The sequence below is a fragment of the Prunus mume genome, linkage group LG2 (assembly GCF_029339155.1).
Source record: "Prunus mume cultivar Tortuosa linkage group LG2, ASM2933915v1, whole genome shotgun sequence".
NCBI classification, from domain to species: Eukaryota; Viridiplantae; Streptophyta; class Magnoliopsida; order Rosales; family Rosaceae; genus Prunus; species Prunus mume.
In genome coordinates this window covers 4,272,631-4,286,671 of record NC_142699.1, presented here as the reverse complement: position 1 = coordinate 4,286,671, position 14,041 = coordinate 4,272,631, and the positions used below count along the sequence as shown (strand labels likewise).

Sequence of the window (14,041 nt, the reverse complement as noted above, 5' to 3'; positions counted from 1 at the left end):
AACCTTTGGTGGTTTGGGAAAGTTAAGATAGAAACAGAGGCAGAGGCAAGGCTGAAGAACAATCGCGAGCACATGTGATATTACACAAAATGCAGCAAAGGAATTTAGAATGTCCATTTTCCAAATTAAGCACACATTTTATAATGAAATCAAGATAGGATCTTATAACAAGCCCTCATTAGAGTACAGTGTCCAAAAACACAAGATGAACACCACACCACTCCACACTCAACACACATAATTGCTCTTCAATGTTGTAAATATAATAAAAGATGAGATATCGCTTAATATAATTAAATAGTTCTTCATTCCTCGTCGCCCAAATCATTGAACGCATCGCACAAATCATTGAGCATTTCATCCCACGTCTCCTCCACATGCACATGAAATGAGTATCCATCAACAAGAAGAAAAAAATTGTCCATACCACTAAGAAATTCAAGAAATTCAGAACCCTCTCGCACATAAATTTGCTAATATGAGACGCAAGCTTTGATATTTCATCGTTGTTCTCATCGAAACCAGAAGAATCTCTGACGTCCAACATCACCAAACCTTTGCATTCGTGTAGCAACGTGACAAGACCATTCCAATTAACTTTTGCACCCTTCAAATTTAAGTACTTTATATTAGGCACCAACTTCACAATTGACAATATGCCTCACGCCCATGAACAAAGCCTTTGGACAAATCTAAACCATAAAAATTCTTGCAATGTTTTTGTATAATTTCAAGTATTATGGCCAAATTTAAGTATGAACCCAATGATAATAACACCTCCAAATTTTCCACTTGCCAATCAGCTCTAGGTTCGTGTGTTTGCTGTCAAATAAATTTACTGTCTAATAAATTTACTGATAAACTCGAAGTCACAAGGCCAGGACACCTGCACACATTCCACAACAACAAAAATGCTACATTTACATTTACAAGGAAAATTAAACTGGGTATACTTGAGGGTATGATCAAATGTCAAAATCTATAACAGAAATGCAAAATCCAAAGAATGAAAAGCAGCCCAACCAAGAAGAACCATCAATGGATGGACATTGAATGCATCAAGATTTATCAAGCTTCAAGCAAGAAGAACCAAACCAATCAATCTATTGCTTAACAAACCAGAAATAAATAGTCAGAATTTGAGATTGGGGCCTAAAAACTGAACCTTGTTATTGGCAAGACCATAGAAACTCCATGATAGGATAGCTTCATCATTTCCTTCCACCGAAGACAAACACCAAGTCAGCAAATTTTTGTATTTTTTTCTTGTAGGCCATGCCGTCAATCCGAAGGAAGAAGATAATAAGTCGGAGTTGGCATAGGGGGGAATTGTTGTAGTTGTCATTGGTGTGGTGAGGTGAACATGTCGTTTGGGAGAGAGCCTAGAGATAAGAGAATAAGGAGAGAAACAGGGAGAGGAATGGAATTAGATGAATTAAAAGTCTCATGATCTCTTCTTCTATGGACCTGACTTGTGCTTGCTTTGGCTTCCCAATCTCAATCTCAAGCTCAAATTTGCGGCTAAACTTTTTCAATTTCGGGTTTCAGACTTTCAGTCAATCGTAGTGTTTGAAAAATTGGCCTAGGCTGGCGGCTAGGTGGCTAGGCGGGCGCTAGGCGGCTGGCGGGCCTCCTAGGCAGGTTGGGTATTTTTTGGGTGCTGAACCTAGAAGACGAAGCAGCCGAAACCCAAGAAAACAAATCGATGCTTGAGTTGATAGAGAAGCGAAATGGCTATGACTTCGACTGTAACCTCCGTCCTCTGCGAGTGCAAGCTTCGTGTTCTTTTCGAATATATTTAAAAAGTATAGCCGATCGGTTATACTTTTAAAATATTCAAATATATATATTTCATGCTTATAGCCGAACGGCTATACTTTTAAAATATTCTATGAGTATAGCCGGGCGGCTATACTCTTTAAATATACAATTTTGTTATATCATTTTAGGGTTTGGGGATAAAATACCACTTTAGTCCAATGGGCTAAAGTTATTTCTTCAATTCTTTTATTTGTATCAGCAATATTGGGGAATGAGAATTTAAATGCTTTCCAATACCTTTCATTCTAATGATTTCCAGCTATTAGCTCATTGGGCAAAAATTAAAAAAAAAATATGTATTTTATTTATAACAAATAACATGGGGTAAACCCATAAATACAACAACAAAAAATAGTGATCCGCCAACATTTTGTGGATCAAAGACTATTGAATTTCATATTATAAAATTGCTTGTATAGTAATTTACTTTCTAAAATGTCCATCGTAATAACGAACTAAACCCAATTATTTCCTTTTTCTTATTGCACTTGACAACCCTGCTCTTCTGCTATGAGATATATTAGTCCACGCCGTATTCTATGCATATGAAAAATTGAACACAGAAAACAACCTTTTCCGTCCACCAACATTTGTGCCTACTTGTTTGTCTTCACACATTAGGATAATCTCCATGAAGGGGTTCCAAGGAAAACGTGATGAGATGGATGCGACTAAGTATTTGTTGAAGTTCGGTTTGGTTATGAATAAAATGACTGTTTCTACTGCTACTGTTGCTGGTGTTGTCATTCCTTCCCTCCCGAAATAGGAGATATACAAGGAAATTTCAATGTTTGAATGTGGTTCAGAGAGTTGCCATGTTCAAGTTCTATGAGATGCAAGGTCTCGGTTTCACATCAGTTCAAGGATTTCTCAGAGTTCGTTCTATACTTTCTTAGTTTGAAAATGTCAATTTCATTTGTTTGTTTCACTCATCTGTTAGATTAAAGTGGAGATTATATTAGAAGTGATTTAATCCAACTTATTTTGGAACTTTGAATTTTCTGTACAACTCCATGATCATTTTTCGGTCATTGAATTGTTGGTTTTCTAGCTGGTGTGAACTTGCAACAATGGACAGTTTTTACATGTCAATATTTTATTTTTCAATTTGGGGTTTCAGACATTCAGCCAATTGAAGTGATCAAAAAATTGGCCAAGGCGGGCGCTAGGTTGCTAGGCAATTTGGTTCTCTTTTTGATGCCGAGCCCGGAGTACGAAGTCTCTATCTTTACATACATTGAAAGAGCCCAAATTAACGCAACAGCCGAAACGGAAGAAAAAATAATAATAAAAGCTTGAGTTGAGAGAGAGGCTCAAGACCGAATCTTTGAAGCTTAGAAACGACTGTGACTCCGACTGCAAGCTTCGTGTTCGTTTCTCTGTCCCTAAAACGTGAATATTTTTAAAGAGTATAGCCGCTCGGCTATACGTTTTTAATTTTTAAAATTTTGAAGTGTATAGCCGCACATCAATACCTTTGAAATGTTCAAATATATTAAAAGAGTATAGCCGATACTCTTTAAATATACAATTTTGTCATATGATTCTAGGGTTTAGGGCAAAGTACCACTTTAGCCCATTGGGCTTGAGTTATTCATTCAATTACTTCATTTATACAAGTGATATTAGGGAATGAGAATTTACATTTTTTATGATACCTCACATTCTAATGATTTTAAGCTATTAGCCTATTGGGCAAGAATAAAAAATGAATTTTATTTATAACAAATAATACAGGTTAAACCCATAAATACACCCAAAAAAAAAAAAAAAAAAAAGGATCTTCCAACATTTTGTGGATCAAAGAATGTTGAATTTCATAGTTTAAAATTGCCAGTATAGTAATTTACTTTCTAAATTGTATCCATCGTAATTATGAACTAAACCCAATTATAGCATTTTTCTTATTGCACTTGACAACCCTGCGGCTATACTGTTAAAATATTTTTATAATTTTGCTTCTAGCAATTTTGAATGTGCCTTGGAAACATCATTCATAGTATGAGAGCATACAATTGCCAGGTTTGCCATTTGGATACTCTGTCAGAGCATCTCCAGGAGAGTCTCCAAACTTTACTCAAATTCTAGTTAAAATAGCTAACCGCTTAAAAGGTGGTTTCTTCAGCAATGCTCTCTACTTTAGCTAACCTCAAATATTTATTATTTTAAATTCATTAAAAAATTTAAAAGAAAGAATTCAAAATCAAAAGTAGCCCACCACCGAAACCTTTCTTTTTCTTCTCTCTCTCTCTCTCTTGCGCAACTTCCAGCTTTTTCTTCTCTCTCTCTCTCTCCCTCTCTCTCTTTCCCTCTCCCTCTCTTGCACAGCTTTCAGATTTGGTGAGCCTTGAATTTCTCTCTCCTCTTGCTAGATGTAGTGAGCCAACATGGCGAGATAGGTAGTGAAGCTGCCAGAGTGTTGTTTTCCCTTCTTTTTCGCTAATATACCAAAATTTCCTCGAGGCCATTGACAAGTGAGAACATCATTTTTTTTTATGCTTCTTATAATCTATGCATAAACAATTTTATAAAAAAACAAAAACAAAAAAAACAAAAAAACTATGTTCTGCATGTTTTTGGTTCATTCTTGACAGCAATTGTCGCTCCAAGGCCTTAGATACCCTCATGAAGGATCTCAAAGTTTTTGCCGAAGGTAATGAGGAGCTGTTCAAAGAAATGCATCAAATGTGTATGGGTTCAATCCAACAGGAATCATAAGGCACTCTCTATGTGTGGAGATATAATGTCTATGATGAAGACTATGATGAAGGAAAATGCTAGATCATTGTTCATTATCATATAAATAAGGTACAACAAGCACCATATATGTATCTCTTCAATATGATTGATATATTTGCCAATGATCCTCCTACAACAACTTGTATAAGAATTGAAGAAATATTACTACATAACATTCTATAGTACTATTGGCTACTATACTTTCACATCAGAAAAAGACTAAGATACAAATTCAAAAACTCATTGGTCTTATCATCGACCTCGAGGGTCTTGCCATCTGTTGGTACTAAGCAACGAATCCCATCCTTTATCTACAATTAAGAATCACACAAGACATCAACTACACATGCAAAACCATATAGAAAAGATGAAATTTTTTGATGGTCATTCGTGTTCAGCTCAACACATGACCTCTATCAAATACAAGGGCATTATCAATTCTCACAAGAACAAGGACATTCTTCATGCTGTTCTCTGAGTTGTAAGTGACATGTTGCAGGACATTCATTGGAGACGTGCTGCAGAGAAGGATTCGATCGACTGATATATTGTATGGCACATTCAAATCATGATCCACTGGGGAAACAACAGGCGGCTGCTGGACATGATTACTGTTTAGATGATCATTTCCTTAATTCTCATTGCCTGGAAAGGGCTGTGGCTATATTTCAGTGCTCATGTCATTTATATTGACAGGGAAGCTTGTATTGCAGCCAACACCAAGCAGGGTGTCCTGCTCCTGTGAAATGTTGCATTGGGCTGTGACATAATCAATCAATTGTTGGTCATCAGAGACCTGTGAATTTGACAGTTACCCAAAAACCAAAAAAAAACAAAAAAAAAAAACTATTTGTGAGAGATGTGACCAAACAGCTCAATCAACCCTCTGCACTTGGAACCAAAACTCTGGTCCCATCTCTTTCCTGCAAAATGTAAGTAGAAATATATAGTTACATTTAATTATATGTTCAGAAAAGGACTTTCTTTTGGAACTAGCTTGGAAAAATGGGAACTTGAGCTCACTGCCATGGCACTTGAATCTCTGTTAGAAGATGAGTTCAACAAATGGGGTGGTTTGATATTAATGGATGTGCATAAATCCTGCTCATGAGCACCCATGGTTAATGATATAAAACACTAATTAATTTCTTTTGTCAAGATATGTACGGTAGTTGGTAATTATGATTGAATGAGTAAACAAAAATGCGAAGAAGGAAGCTGGGCAAGAAGATCACAGGAATTTGTTCTTGAGCGCTGCGTTGTATCTCTGCATGGAGGGACTGGATAAACTGGAAAAATGAGTTCATTTCCTCCATTAGTCTGAGTGTTCTCATCAGCCCCAGAAAAACAACAATCCATCAATTCAATAAACCTAAAAAATAATAAAATAAAATAAAAATTAGTCACAAAAAGAAACATGAATTAGTAACTGTAAATTAAAAGGTTCCTCTTAACCTTTGGTGTTCACTCAATTTCCAAATAACACAATAATCCTAGCCTTTCAAACCCACAAGGGGCCTACGCCTCTCAGTCAGATTTTGCATAATGATGGCATATCTACAGAGAATTTATTCAATAATGGATATTTCTTTAAAGAACAATCTATGGAATCTCATAATATGCAGAGATAATAATATTCCAAAAGCCACAAGAGACCTCAATTTCTCAAATTCTTGTTACAATAATTCCTCAAAAGCTCCTTCACCCAGCCAGTCATGGCCAAAACCAAAAGTTCCAGCCATAGGTATAAACAGAAACCAAAAGGCATAAAAGTAAGACAATTTGTAACAGTTATAAGTGAAAACAATAACCGATTATAGCTAGCCAACGTGCTAATCTAATGATTCCAGAGTAAAAAGTAGAATCCAACCACTTAATTAAACTACCCACATGCAAAACAAGAAGAAAAACAGATTCGGATCAAACACTTTCCCCAAATTACACCAACCAGTAGTGACACTAAAAAACAACAGATTATAATGCAACCGCAAGCCCATTCCCAGGTCTTTAATATTGACTGATATGAAATCCACGGTAACTGAGTCAAAATGGTACTCCTTAACGATATGGCATGAAAATTAGAAAATACTATCAAGTAAATGAGCCAAGTTTCGACCCCGCATTCATAACATTGTAGCAAATTCACAATCAGACCATTCAAACCAACAGGAAGAGAAACTAAACAGAAAATAATTCCAATTATGGTAGCAAAACTCACTGGACAGGAAATAATCCCCAAGTCAGCAAATTTTGTATTTGGGGTTCCCATGACTTTGCTTGCTTCGGCTTCCAAATCTCAATCTCAAGCTCAAATTTGCAGGTCAACTTTTTCAATTTCGGGTTTCAGACTTCCAGTCAATCGCAGTGTTCAAAAAATGGGGCTAGGCGGACGGCTAGGCGGTGGGCGGGCGCTAGGCGGCTGGGCGGGCCTCCTAGGCGGGTTGGGTCATTTTTCGGTGCCGAACAAGGAGGACGAAGCAGCCGAAACTTGACTGCGTCTGCAAGCTCCGTCCTATGCGAGTGCAAGCTTCGTGTTTGTATCAAATATTTTCAAAGAGTATAGCCGATCGGCTATACCATTAAAATATTCGAATATATTAATATTTAAAGAGTATAGCCGAACGGCTATACCCAAAAAGGTCCTTATTATTTTATTTTATAAATAGTATAGCCGATCGGCTATACTCCTGAAATAATATATTTAAACGATACGGCCGCGCGGCGGTACTCGTTAAATAATATATTTTAAAGGTATAGCCAATCGGTGGTACTCCTTAAATAATATATTTAAAGGTATTGCTGTTGTAAAGGTCTTCAAAAAACTACCACAACTGCAAATATCGAAAGAATATGAATGAACGATAAGAAACCCCACATAGAGCTTAGATTACAGGAGTCTATATTTAGTGATATAAATAAACTTAATGCTTACCGAGGGTAGTTTCTGGATTTAACCCTGCAATATTTCTGGCAACATCAATAGGATCAACGTTTGCGAGACTGCACACAGAGGAAAACAAATTAATAGAATATCCTTAGACCCAAATCCTCAATAGATTTGTGTACATAAAAGAGAGAGTGAATTGTTGGGAACATGGCCAGAAACTTGAGAAGTAAAACTTAAAATCTAAGCTCAATATCCTAAACTCTGTCAAGGATGGAGTGCAACTTTTGTTTCGCTTTGCCACCACTCACCAAGAGCCACTTTTTTGTATGAATATATTGACAGGATTATCACACAATTATGATGGGTCGAGATTGAGTCTAGATGATCTTGATCACATTTCAACCTTGTCACTGGAGCCAAAACTCACCAATCTCTCTTTGACAAAGAAGAAAAGGGTCGGGATCACTAGTTATAAGTTTGGGCTCCAGTGGCTCTAACAAAAATTAAAGATAATCAGGAGAGATGATCTGATCTGCAACTATGTATAAGAAATCGGATGGTATCCATTATTAGTGGCAATCCACAAGCAGGAGGAACCCTATGAGGGTTCATGAAATGCATATTTACTTGAGTTAAACATCAAATAGCGTCACCATCAACTCAGTGTGAAATAGAAATAACAAGGGTATCTACCTTCGTCCTAATGAACTCAATAAATAGCATCACCATCAAAATAGAAAAGGAAAAAGCACATAAATTCAGAATCACCAATTGAAACAACGTGTTCATATACTTGAAGAAGTGCTAGCAGTGCACAAACCTGGGAGAAGATGAAATCCATTCCCTAAGGGTTCGAACATTCAACATTGTTTCAGCTATTGTAAAGGTCTTCAAAACTACCACAACTGCAAATATCAAAAGAATCTAAATGAACGATGAGAAACCCCACATAGAGCTTAGATTACAAAAGTCAATATTTAGTGATATAAATAAACTTAATGCTTACCGAGGGTAGTTTATGGGTTTAACCTTGCAATATTTCTGGCAACATCAATAGGATCAACGTTTGCAAGACTGCACACGGAGGAAAACAAATTATTAGAACACCGCCTATACTTAGGGTTTTTTTTAATCTATATATATAAAGCAAAAGGCGGAGAATGGTGAAACATTCAAAATACCAAAAAATTCCCTTGGTTAATTCAAACATTAAGAATTGAAATTATTAATTAAATGAGGATAATATGGTAAATTCACATTTTTCATATATTTAAAAAAATTAAAATTAAAAACAAAATCAGATAATAGATCCTACTTTTATGGAACATAACTACCCATGTTATCTTTTCTGAATTCTAAAAAAAAAAAATTAAAAAAACAATTGGCACAAGGGGCTAGTAAATAAAAATAGTATAGCCGACCGGTTTTACTATTTAAAACGGAATAGCCGTGCGGCTATACTAGTTTGGACACATCGCAACATGTGCGCTAGACTCCAGGCTCCAGGCTCCAGGCTCCAGGCTCGTCTTTAAAAAAATAAAAAATAAATTGTATAGCCGAACGGCTATACACGAATTTTAATAATAAAAATAGTATCGCCGCACGGCTATACTACAATTTTATTATTAAAAATAGTATAGCCACCGGCTATACTATTTTTGATGCGTAGTGAAGCAGGCGCTTGGAACCAGGCTGTGGTCTTTTTATTATAAATAGTATAGCCGACGGCTATACTCATGGTTTTTTAAAAATAAAAATAGCATTTCTAACCGGCTATACTACTTTGGACACGTGGCGAAATTGGCGCAAGGCACTAGGCGGATCGCTTTTTTATTTTTTTGTTTTTTGTTTTTTTACATAATAGTATAGCCGCACGGCTAGCCTCGAATTTTTTATATAATAAAAATAGTATCGCGAGCGGCTATACTAGGGTTGTTATCTTTTTACTATTTTTACACGTGGCGAAGCAGCGCTAGGCACCAGGTGGTGATCATCTTTTTTTTTTATTATAACTAGTATAGCCGCTCGCTATACTCAGGATTTTTCAATTAAAAATAGTATAGCCGCCCGGCTATACTCTGGTTTTTTCCCATATTTCCAGCTTCTTTTCTAGTGACCTTAGGTATAAAAGGAATAAAACCAAAAAGGAAAATAAAGAAATTCAACAAACTGAACTGAAGCAACGTGTTCACAACCTAAAGAAGTGCTAGCAGTGCACTGACCCGAGAGAAGATGAAATCCATTCCCTAAGGGTTCGAAGAGTCAACATAGTTTCAGCTGTTGTAAAGGTCTTCAAAACTACCACAACTGCAAATATCGAAAGAATTATATATATGCCACAAATATTTTTCAGAAACGGAATACTGCCACTCTTTATGGGCCATCCTCTCCAGAAACATTCGGTTACTCTTTTCTTTGAGGGATGCAGCCTGCATTGTGCCATAGACAACATTAATTAGAAAACACTATATTCACCCAATCCCTCCCCCCCACAAGACACTAGTTAAGAATGGGCCAACCCCACCCATGCCAATTTCCAAGGTTTCAGGCGTGGCACGTTGCCGTGAGTAGTCCAACAGTATCCCGTCAAACTCACAATTAAGTTTATGTTTGTTTTAGGTGAACCTGGAGATGCTACTAGGATTGAATCCCATACTCAAACTCATACAGATCCGACTATGGAGATCTAAACGTGAGTTGCTAAAACTCCAGCTTGATGCATTTGCAGAGATGCCAGACCAGCCAGGAAAAAAGAAATCAAGAAAAAACGCCATTCAAGTTTTCCAAGAATGGGCCGCCTAGGCGAGGGGCTAGGCGGGTCCTCTTTATGGGCCATGATAGGATAGCTTCATCATTTCCTTCCACCGAAGATAGACACCATGTCAGCAAATTTTGAATTTTTTTTTTTTCTGGTGGGCCATGCCGTCAATCCAAAGAGAGAAGAGAATAAGGCGGAGTTGGCAGAGGGAGGAATTGATGTTGTTGTCATTGGTGTGGTGAGGTGAACATGTCGTTTGGGAGAGAGCCTAGAGCGAAGAGAATAAGGCAAGAAACAGGGAGAGGAATGAAATTAGATGAATTAAGAGTCTCATGATCTCTTCTTCTATGGACCTGACTTGTGCTTGCTTCGGCTTCCCAATCTCAATCTCAAGCTCAAATTTGCAGCAAAACTTTTTCAATTTCAGGTTTTAGACCAGGATTTTTTATAAATAGTATAGCCGAGCGGCTATACTCTTAGTGGAGTTGCGTTTTTTTAAATATTTTTTATAAATAGTATAGCTGAGCGGCTATACTCTTTACATAAGACACTTTAGTAGATTTTTACAGAGTGCATCTAATCCTTTAAGGCAATCTCCAGCCATGGGCTATATCCCAAATATAGTCCTAAAATAATGCAAAATTCATCTCCAATATGGGCTAAACAAAATTTTGGCCAAATTTGGAGGGCCACATTGGGCCTTTTAGCCCTCCAACTGGGCCAAATGAAGCCTAGCTTTAGCCTAGGCCAAATTTTTTGTGGGCCCCATGCATTTGCTTTTTAACAACCAACATTAAAGCATATATATTTTTAAAAAGTCTTTAAATGTTTCAATTCGTGTTGTTTAAGAAAAAAAAGTATAAAAAATTATTGGTCATGACCATTGGAGGTTAGACCATTGAAACCCATCCTTTTTTTTAATTTTTAAATGTGGTCACCTTTTTAAATGTTTTCCAGTGTTGTCTAAAAAAAATTATAAAAAATTCTTGGTCTTGACTGCTGGAGATCAGACTATTGAAACGCTTATTTATTTATTTATTTTTATAATTAAAAAAATTATTTTAAATGTGGTCACATATATGGAATATTGTCTATAAATAGTACTTTAATTAAGGGAGATTCACTTTATAGGGGCCCAAATTATAAAACTACCCCATATGAAATGGACTTTAGAAACACACCCAAAGCCCATTTACAATATAACAAAGAGGCTTTTAACTTCTTATAAATTACAAAACTGCCATCAATTTCTTAAAACAAAACTAACCCCAAAATCTCATAAAAATACCCAAAACACTCAATAGGGCATCAAAGTAATTTAATAATATATATTAAATTCAATAAGGCCAGCTGTCTTTTTTTGGGGTTTTTTTGGGTTTGTTTATAGAAATTCAATAGTGTAGGGTTTATCTATAATATTAGTGCTAAGAATGGGTATATCATTAAATTAAGCAATCTATAGTTGTGGAATATATGAGTGTTGTACCATAGGTTTTCTCAAAATAATAAAATATGAAGGACCCAAAAATATAGCCCTGCATGGTTGGAGATGAAAATATTTAGCCCTATACTATTCTTTAAAAACTTAATATTTTGGAGGGCTAAATTTTTAGCATTGGACTACATTTAGCCCTATGACCGGAGATGGCCTAACCCAACTACCAAGACTACAACCAAATATTTACATGGAGAACGCATGCGTATCTAACATAGTCCCTGAATTTGGGCTATGTTTCTTCGACCACCACAACTACAACCATACACACAGAACATAGATTGCTTTCAAAAATAAAAAACAAAGAAAATTTGAAAGCATAAGCAAAAGCATGCCATGTCCTAAAATCCTATGTGCCGTATCAAATACAAAATGCTTCTCTACATGTCTTTAACAGATGAATGCATCTCTCCTTCAATAACACAGACAATCTCATTGTTCCAATCAAGTAGGTCCTAAAATGAAGGAGCTAAAAGAAAGCTAATATGTTTGACAGCAGTAGTGGGAAATCACTTCAAAAGCCTCAAGACATGGATTCATACCATTAGCATCTTACCAGCTCTTAATTCATGGATATAGTGAACTGGAAAATAATCAATTAAAAATTGATACGTAAGTACTTACAAATTGATACCATTAACATCTTACAAATTGATAAAATTTCAAATTAAGATAAGAAATTAAAGCAAGGTTTGAGTGAAGCATCATAAAACATCATACATCTTTGGAGACAAACAGCTCAATCAACCCTCTGCACTTGGAGCCAAAACTCTGGTCCCATCTCTTTCCTGCAAAATGTAAGTAGAAATATATAGTTACATTTAATTATATGTTCAGAAAAGGACTTTCTTTTGGAACTAGCTAGGAAAAATGGGAACTTGAGCTCACTGCCATGGCACTTGAATCTCTGTTAGAAGATGAGTTCAACCAAATGGGCTGGTTTGATATTAATGGATGTGCATAAATCCTGCTCATGAGCACCCATGGTTAATGATATAAAACACTAATTATTTTCTTTTGTCAAGATATGTATGGTAGTTAATTATGATTGAATGAGTAAACAAAAATGCGAAAATGAAAAGGATATATAGGTACCCAGAGTCTAAGGACAGAGAAGAAGGAAGCTGGGCAAGAAGATCACAGGAATTTGTTCTTCGGCGCTGCATTGTATCTCTGCATGGAAGGACTGGATAAACTGGAAAAATAAGTTCATTTCCTCCATTAGTCTGAGTGTTCTCATCAGCCCCAGAAAAACAACAATCCATCAACTCAATAAACCTAAACAATAATAAAATAAAATAAAAATTAGTCACAAAAAGAAACATGAATTAGAAAATACTATCAAGTAAATGAGCCAAGTTTCGACCCCGCATTCATAACATTGTAGCAAATTCACAATCAGACCATTCAAACCAACAGGAAGAGAAACAAAACAGAATATAATTCCAATTATGGTAGCAAAACTCACAAGACAGGAAATAATCCCCAAGTCAGCAAATTTTGTATTTAGGGTTCCCATGACTTGTGCTTGCTTTGGCTTCCAAATCTCAATCTCAAGCTCAAATTTGCAGGTAAACTTTTTCAATTTCGGGTTTCAAACTTCCAGTCAATCGCAGTGTTCAAAAAATGGGGCTAGGCGGACGGCTAGGCGGCTAGGCGGGCGCTAGGCGGCTAGGCGAATAGGCGGGCCTCCTAGGTCATTTTTCGGTGCCGAACAAGGAGGACGAAGCAGCCGAAACTTGACTGCGTCTGCAAGCTCCGTCCTATGCGAGTGCAAGCTTAGTGTTTGTTTCAAATGTATTCAAAGAGTATAGTCCAACGGCTATACCCTAAAAATATTTGAATATATTAATATTCAAAGAGTATAGCCGAACGGCTATACGTTTAAAATATCCAAAAATGGGGCGCCTAGGCGGGTCCTTATTATTTTATTTTATAAATAGTATAGCCGGTCGGCTATACTCCTGAAATTAACCCTTCAGGTCAATTTGTCAATATTGATGTCTCCAATAAGTCAATATGAAATAGAAATAACAATCGCTGCTTGACAAAGATCTATTTCCAGATCAGAAAGAAAAATTTCCTTGAGGCCATTGACAAGTGAGAACATCAATTTTTTTTTTAAGCTTCTTACAATCCAAACATAAACAATCTCTAAAAAAATTCCATCTTCTGCATGATTTTGGTTCATTCTTGATAGCAATTGTCGCGCCAAGGCACTAGATATCCTCATGAAGGATCTCAAAAATTTTGCCAAAGGTAATGAGGAGCTGTTCAAAGAAATGCAGCACATGTGTATGGGTTCAATCCAACAGGGATCATAAGGCACTCTCTATGTGTG

General features: G+C 36.3%; 1 long non-coding RNA gene and 1 pseudogene across 10 annotated transcripts; both read right to left on the bottom strand.

Moving 5' to 3' along the window:
* Window positions 1–305: 305 nt before the first annotated feature.
* LOC148919462 (uncharacterized) lies at window positions 306–5,068 on the bottom strand (annotated as a pseudogene).
* On the bottom strand, window positions 4,607–13,442 carry LOC148919461 (uncharacterized). Of its 10 annotated transcripts, XR_016123649.1 has the most exons (5): window positions 13,169–13,442; window positions 12,796–12,978; window positions 12,589–12,667; window positions 12,421–12,488; window positions 4,607–5,356 (listed from the first exon to the last, which is right to left on the bottom strand). It is a non-coding gene; the product is annotated as an uncharacterized LOC148919461 (long non-coding RNA). The 10 variants fall into 10 exon arrangements; XR_016123650.1 differs by lacking the exon at window positions 12,589–12,667; XR_016123653.1 differs by lacking the exons at window positions 12,421–12,488; window positions 12,589–12,667 and adding an exon at window positions 5,584–5,661 and having other exon boundaries at window positions 4,607–5,483.
* Window positions 13,443–14,041: the final 599 nt, after the last annotated feature.